Genomic DNA, 8,561 nt, shown 5'->3' with positions numbered 1-8,561 from the left:
CGCTGGCATGCAGGAACCTCAGAGGAGTTGAGGAGGAGTTGAGGAGTCAATTTCAGCTGCCAAAGACTTACCAAGGACGTAGGACACAGACTTTTACTTTGCGGTCCACATGATATGGTGCACAATCTCTCTCTGTGTCTGACACACACGCACACACACGCACACACACGCACACACACACACACACACACACACACAGCATTGTATCAGTGGTTGAGCCGCTGCCATTGTGTTGACTCAGCAGGTCATTTAAGGTGCAGGACAGCGACTGCTGGCTTGTGTTGTTGCATAAGCCAGCAGTGCCAACGTACACGAGTACTGTGGGTCAACAATGGCCGCAGCTAAACAGTGCGGGGCGGGGACCTTTCGCAGCCCGCACTTGTTTTTTTTTATTGGCCGGCAAAAATATAATTTCAAAAGAAAAGAACATCAGCAAAAGTGGAAAAATCAGCAGTCATTTTACAAAAATAAATTAGAAATAAAAGAAAAGGTTGTAAATTAGCAAGAAAAAGTCACAATTCTTTCGAGAAGCGTAACGTTATGAGGACAAATGTTGTCATTTTAGTCGCATCGATGGAAATGATCGATGCTTTATTGATCTGGAAGAGATGTTCACATTCCCAGCAGCTCTGCAAAGACGTCGTAATGAACGTCATCACAAAGTAAAGTAAAACAACCAAGTCAAGACACGAGGACAATAAATAACAAATAAATACGGGACAGATCACAAGTCCCCCCCCCAACCCTAACCCTAACATGTGGAGAATTTTGCATTATTTTTAGAACGTTTGAGTTGATGAAGTTGTGACATTATGAAAAACAACACTACAAATAAAGTTTCAATTTTTGGAAAATTAGGTTGCCAAACAAGCTATAATGGTAAGAAAATAAAGTGCAAATATTACGGGAATAAAGTCATAATTACGAGAATAAAATTGACAAAAAGTTGAAATCGCTGGAAATAAAAAAAACCCAAAAACAGCACAAATGAAAAAACTATAATTTTATGAGAATAAAGTCACATTCTAACGAGAACAAACTCGAAATGTGAGGGAAACGATGCTGTTTTAGGAGCATCAAGTTGAAATATTAAAGAAAGACTTTTTAAAAAGTGGTAATACTATGGAAAACACGCAAAACTACAAATAAAGTTGTCATTTTTGCAAAGTTATGCTGTGGAAAAAGTTGCAATGTGACCAGAATGAAGTCGTATTTGCGAGAAGAAAGTTGAAATGGTTGGGATGTAAAAAAAAAAAACAAACAACAGCAGCAGAAATGAAAAAAAGCCGTCATTTGATGAGAATAAAGTCGTATTCTAACAAGAAAAAAATGAAATTTTAGAAGAATAAACTTGTAATATTGTGAGGAAAAATGATGTAATATTAGTAGCATAGAGTTGAAATATTAAATATGAATAATATACAAACATGTCCATGTCCACATCATAAATTGGCACACTGTGGCACACACGAGTCGGTGAGGACCAGGAAGCTCCAGGAGCCAATCATGAGCTACGCAGAAACTCACAACAAGCTTATCAACCCATCGAAAATGGCAGGAGGTCAACACTCAACATAACAGTCCGACTCACGGCGTCATCGAAGAAAAGAAAGCAAAAATCGTCACACAGCAACTTACGGTATACAACTTAAGGTATACAAAGGTATACGTCAGAAATATACGATACAAGTACCAATACGAGTGTGGAATAAAAAACAACTATCTTAACTGCTTCCCATCATGAATTGCTTCCCATTCAGCTGCAGTGACGGCCTGTGTCCACCGGAGGGAGCCGCAAGCAGCTTTGGCAGTGAAAAAAGTCATGGCTTAGACAACATTCTTTTGCTGTGTGTATGCCAGTGGCCCCGCCTCCCCTCACAGAGTCAAAGTCTCACTTTAGTGTTAAAAAAATCACCACGGAGGCTGAAGATCTGCATCTGACACGCTGGCTTCACTTTGATTGGCACGCTAAAGTGTGTCCCGTGTCAGCTCAGCACGGTGCTTGCGTGGGTTCAGCCCAAACCATGCGTGTTTGCTTGATCTGAGAGTTGACCAGTCCCGTTGGAAGAAGCTAATGTGAACACGGGCTTGAACTGTGAAATGGGATGTTAGCGACATCGTTTCAGAAGCACCGCCTTCCCACTGTTCACTTTGTCTGTGGCTGCTGCACAGTCGCTGCATCATTATGTGCTCAGAGGCTCATTTTCCCCAAATTCTCAAGTGCGGCAGCCATGATGACTAAAAAGCTTCTGCAGCTTTCTTCTTTCATTCCATCCAGAGCAGGGGTGTCCAGCAAGGGCCACATATTGAAAAGCTTTGTGATGTAGCCTATTTTTAGTATCAACCTCAGTCTTTGCTCGGTTTTCCCCCATTTTTGCCGTTTCTTCCAAATATTTCAACTTTCTTGCTAAGTAATATTTGTGCATTTTCTTCTTGTACTATTATGACTTTATTCCCATAATATTAGAACTTTCCCCCCAACCTCTTTTTCCAAAAATTACAACTCTATTTTGTTTTGTTTGTCATTTCACGACTTTAAAAACGAGTGTGCCCCACCCTTTCCTTTAACATATCAACTCCATGCTACTAAAATTACCTAATTTTTTGTCTTAATAATACGTATTTATTCTCGTAAATTTGCGACTTTTTTCTTGTTAGAATACGATTTTTTTTGGTAATATTTTGACTTCTCGTAAAATTACAGCTGTTTTTTCATGTCTGCTGGGTTTTTTTGTGTTTTCCAAATATTTCAACTTTCTTTGATGTAAATTTTCTTCTCGTAATTATGACTTTATTCCCATCACATTTTAATTTTTTTAAACATAATTTTCTAAAAATGACAACTGTATTTGTAGTTTTGTTGTCATAAAATGACATGAATTTTTCCTCTTAACATTACAAGATTATTATCATAAAATTTAGACTTTTTTATTGTTAGAATACGATTTTTTTCTGTTGATATTTTGACTTTATTCTTGTAAAATTACAGCTCCTTTTTCATGTCTGCTGTTGTTTTATGTGTTAATTTTCCAAATATTGAAACTTTCTTTTTGGAAATTTTCTTCTTGTGATTTTGACTTTATTGCCATCACATTATTTTCCAAAAATGACAACTGTATTTGTACTTTTGCTTTCATAATTAAAAACAGATTTTTTTAATATTTCAATTTTATGCTTCTAAAATGCTGATATTTTTCCTCATAATATTCAGTTTCTTGACAAATTTAGACTTTTTTTTTTGGTTTGGTTCCAACTGTTTGTTCTTAATATTTTGACTTTTTCCATGTTTGCTGTTGTTGTGTTTTTGTTCAATTCTACTGTTCGTATAAAAAAACAGCTGCGTGCCGCACTTTGGACTCGCCTGATCTAGCGGCTGGAACGCTGTCACACGTTTGGTTGCGCTTGTGTCCTTTAAATCAACTGGGGTGAATGACATGGCGTCGATGTCGCGATCCACGGGCGAATGTGAACGCTGCTGTGACCGATGAGAGTCCTGTGGTGCTTTTCATCACTTCCTCTTATTCTTTGCCACTTCCCTTTTTTGCTTCATTCATGTGACGTTCAGCTGTCAGGTGAGGAAGTTGAGCAAATCTATCAGCTCACGCTTTCATGAGAAATGAAAGCCAAGTCACTCACGTCGAGAGATGCTCGATATCGACTCTCTTGCAGACACCCGTCACTGTCCACCACTTCATTACCGGTCGATATCGGCAGCAGCTTCCCTAATGAGACTAATATCGTGTCACGATGTTGTGTCATGAATGAACACACGATGCTTCTATTACTGTGATTTCACAAATAAACACAAAATAAGACAAACAGTGTTAATGGGGGGTTTGGTCCGGACGGTGATGGAGACAATTTTGTTTTCAAATCCACTTGGATCAAACGCGTTGCCGCAAAGCTCGGAAGAGCTGAGCATCATTCATAAAACCAATGAGGAGGTGCCTGGAAATGATTGACTTAGTAGAGAGTGCTGGCTTTTCATGATGACGTCAAATTTACATTAAAGACATTCCACAGGCTGTACACAGGCAGTGTTTTTTAGGTCACACTTTACAACAAGGTGCACAAAAATACAGCAGTTACTGAGGAACTAATGAAGAACTAATGAGGAACTAATGACTAAGGCACATAAATTTAGACAAGTTGCTGAGGAACTAATGAGGAACTAATGACTAAGGCACATGCATTTAGACTAGTTACTGAGGAACTAATAAAGAACTAAGGAGGAATTAATGATGAACTAATGACTAAGGCACAAATTTAGACTAGTTACTGAAGAACTAATGAAGACTTAATGAGGAAGTAATGATTAAGGCACATACATTTAGACTAGTTACTGAGAAACGAATGAAGAACTAATGAGGAACTAATGACTAACGCACATACATTTAGACTAGTTACTGATGAACTAATGAAGAACTAAGGAGGAACTAATGACTAAGGCACATAAATTTAGACTAGTTACTGAGGCACTAATGACGTACTAATGAGGAACTAATGACTAAGGCACATACATTTAGACTAGTTACTGAGAAACGAATGAAGAACTAATGAGGAAGTAATGACTAAGGCACAGAAATTTAGACTAGTTACTGAGGAACTAATGAAGAACTAATGAGGAACTAATGACTAAGGCACATAAAGTTAGACGAGTTACTGAGGAACTAATGACTAAGGCACATACATTTAGAATAGTTACTGAGAAACAAATGAAAAACTAATGAGGGACTAATGACTAAGACATAAATTTAGACTAGTTGCTGAGAAACTAATGAAAAACTAATGAGGAACTAATGACTAAGACACATACATTCAGAGTAGTTGCTGAGGAACTAATGAAGAACTAATGAGGAAATAATGACTAAGACACATACATTTAGACTAGTTACTGAGAAACAAATGAAGAACTAATGAGGAACTAATGACTAAGACATAAATTTAGACTAGTTGCTGAGAAACTAATGAAGAACTAATGAGGAACTAACGACTAAGACACATACATTCAGAGTAGTTGCTGAGGAACTAATGACACATACATTTAGACTAGTTACTGAGAAACAAATGAAGAACTAATGAGGAACTAATGACTAAGACACATACATTCATCGTAGTTGCTGAGGAACTAATGAAGAACTAATGAGGAACTAATGAGTAGTATTTAGTTTTCGGGTTAGGTAGGTTCGTTCCTCATTAACTACTGTCATTTTTTGTACCTTACCTTACCTTTTGTGTAAAGTGTTACTTCACGGATTTCAGTTCCTGCGAGTTATTTTGGGAATCTATTGTGCGCGATAAACGAGGGAGCGCTGTACCCCAAAACACAACAGTATTCATGAGTTTGGTGTTCTCCTAGAATGTGACCTGACCTTTGCATGGCATGAAGGTCCGTGTGTCGGTACTGCTCTTCTCTTCTCTCCCTCGCATGCAAGGCCCACCGCAGCGTTTCACCCGACAATGACGGATGACTCGAACGTAACGGCTGTCTGATTCCTTCAAACAACCCCAACCTCCCGGGGCGGAGCAGCCGTGTTATTGCTTCTCGTAGCTTATTGCTTTTCCTCTCAATGTTTGTCCTGGTGAAGCCAGAACCGCAGGAGCGAGCAATTACACGATCGGCTGTTTGAAGAGAGGCTGAAGGTAATTGTTTGAAATTGCAACTGCCGCAACGTGATGAGCGGTGGGGGCAAGCGAGTGAGAGCCAGTGCCAAGACCAGTCTGATATTTTTGTGGCTGATTCTATGCAGTGCTGCACACGCAACAATAAACACATGAAGTGCAGCCGACTTTTGTATTAAATGACACGTGTAGAAAGAAATACATTTCAAATAACGCTCATAAATAGCGCATGAACTGGTAACTACTTTATTTCATGACATGTTTCTGTGTAATTCACGCTCTGCATAATGGCGGCCCACAGAGTCTGACGCTCTTTTATAACTTTATTCTGACCCAAACACATTCCAACGCCACTTACGTATCTCCAACTCACAAACACGTCTCCAGTCGTCCTCGGAACGACACTCATTGTCGCAAGACGACGGCCAGGTGCATTCGGGGGCACATCTCCATCATGCATGTGCTGTAAGTGTGGTCTAAATAAAGACAAAGAAAAGCAGTAAGTGGATATTCTGACTATCACAACTCTCTTTTGCTGCATTTACACACTGCAAAAACTCCATTTCAAGAAAGTCAAAAAAAAAAAAAGTCCCATTTTAAGCAACCATTTCTTATTTTTTTCCTAAAAAGAAAAAATATCTTGTATAGCAATTTTCACTTGAGAAAAATAATCTTCTATTAAGTATAGCTTCTTATGAAGATTTATTTTTGCCAGAAATTACTTCTTTTTTCTAATAAAAAGCTAAAAACTTCATTTGGATTATTCTTCAGCAATAGATGAATATTTATTTGCCTTGATTTAACAGCAAAAACAGATTACCTAACTTTCAAAATTTAAGAACGGACTCACACACAGAAAATATATCCAAAGATTTGCTGATTTCGGAACAACACTGCAATTTTCACTTGAGAAAAATAGTCTTATATTAAGAAAGCATAGCTAGCCAATTCTTATAAACATATTTTTTTTTTGCCAGAAATGTGTTCTTTTTCCTGATAACAAGCTAAAAACCTTATTTTGATTATTCTTCAACAACAAATGAAGAATGTTTGTCTAAAATTAAGAATAAAACTTTCTAAATGTAAGAATGGACTCACACACAGAAAACAAATGCAAAGATTTGCTGATTTCGGACCAATGTGGAGGCTGCACAGCAAATTTCATAGAGCGTAGCAAGATTTATTCAATTAAATCTCCTCATGAAATCTGTGTGAATGTGTCAAATTATTACTTCATTCTTGATTCAAGAAAATATTACTCTTTTTTCAAATCTAGTTTATAAATGTAAAAAGGAGTGAATTGACATGAAAATCATGACAAAAAAGAATTGTGATCGTGTTTATGACAACAGGTTTTCCTAAATGAAGTGGACCTTAAATACAACCACACTCTTTTTAGATAAAGTTTAATTTGCTTCCTGCTTGTTGAGAGGAAGTAAGCAACACGACTAACATGCAGGCGAGTCATTACATTAGGTAATATAATCAAATTAAAAAAGATAATAATACATAAATGTAATTAAATAATTAGTTAATGACATGAATGAATTTATGAATGGCCGCGTGTTGTAAATGTTAGATGAAAATAGACAAAACATATCTGACGCTCTTGTTTCCATCTGTTACATCACATCCCCCCACTCGCACCCCTCTGTCCCCGCTGTGATGATGGGGGTATTTTGCACTTTGTTCGGCGGTCCTTGAACGCATCGTGACAATTGCAGAGAGAAGAGAGGGTAACGGAATCTCATCTAATAATTACTACAGTCCCTTTTATTGAAAATGTTGACCCCATATTGGAAGAGAGCGTCAACGTCAAGCTAGCAGGTGGGTTTTGGAGGGGGAGGCGTGAGCCGTGTGTCAAAAATGCACATTTTTATGGGCCATTCGCTGGCAGTCCACGGAACTTAAACCCTGCTGTGACTCAAACTGCTGTCAATAAAATGTGCACCAAGCACTGCCAAGCGTGATTGTGATTATTGTGTCTCAAGCCAGAGCAGCATGTACATCATTATTCATTCAGGGTGGGGATTGGCTTGTCTTTTACAATTACAGTGCAGAGGGACAGGGGAAAAAAAAATCCCATTATGTTTTATGTCTATGTATAGTTTTTACATTTTTAGCTTTTGATGTTAGCTTGAATGTTTTGTGTGGATACCATAACGATCTATTCTCATCTTCTCTCTCTCTCAGATCATGTCTGGAGACGATGCAAGTCTCACACTGACGGGAAGGTGGCTCAGAGCAACATGACTGGGACGACCGTGATGCCTTAGAAGGTACGCTGCTAACACGCATGCAACAGCACCAAAGAAAGTGTTGCTATCTGTGTCACACCTCAACACTTTACCTTCTGTGCATCACAACCTGCTCATCCTTATTGCTCACTGAGTTGGCAACGATACCAAATGCAAAAGCGGAAAAACAAGATCGAGTTTATAGCGTGTGCTGTACATACATTCAGAAGCCACATGCTGTATGTGGGGAGGGGAGGGGTGATCTCCTCTGCCTGTGCGGGACAGAGACGATGAAGGCAGACTCACATGCCTGGACATCCAAGGCTACTTGCATCAGGTGATAAGCATGTGGAGGACTCTAGTGTGACATGAATGTGTACTAATATGAGTAAAATCCAAGGCAATAATGGACCCACGCGACAGTATGGACTGACTGTAATTAGGGTTGCCATCCAGGTGTGTAAGTGAGATCACCGGAGCGTGTTTAAACGTAACGGGTATGGGACTGGACAAGGTGCGCTCCCTGCGAGTCGACAGTGGACCGTAAGCAGCAAACAAGACGGACTCAAGACCAGCCTCACGCACACTCGTCTATCCGAACACAGAGCATCTCTTTCCTGCGACCAACCGTTAACGACATTTTATTTGCGTCAGATGGAATTTATACTTCCAGACGACGCTGTGAGGGTCACGCATTCACTC

The sequence above is a fragment of the Dunckerocampus dactyliophorus genome, chromosome 6 (genome assembly GCF_027744805.1).
Source record: "Dunckerocampus dactyliophorus isolate RoL2022-P2 chromosome 6, RoL_Ddac_1.1, whole genome shotgun sequence".
Lineage (NCBI taxonomy): Eukaryota > Metazoa > Chordata > Actinopteri > Syngnathiformes > Syngnathidae > Dunckerocampus > Dunckerocampus dactyliophorus.
Note: the sequence above shows the minus strand (reverse complement) of the source record.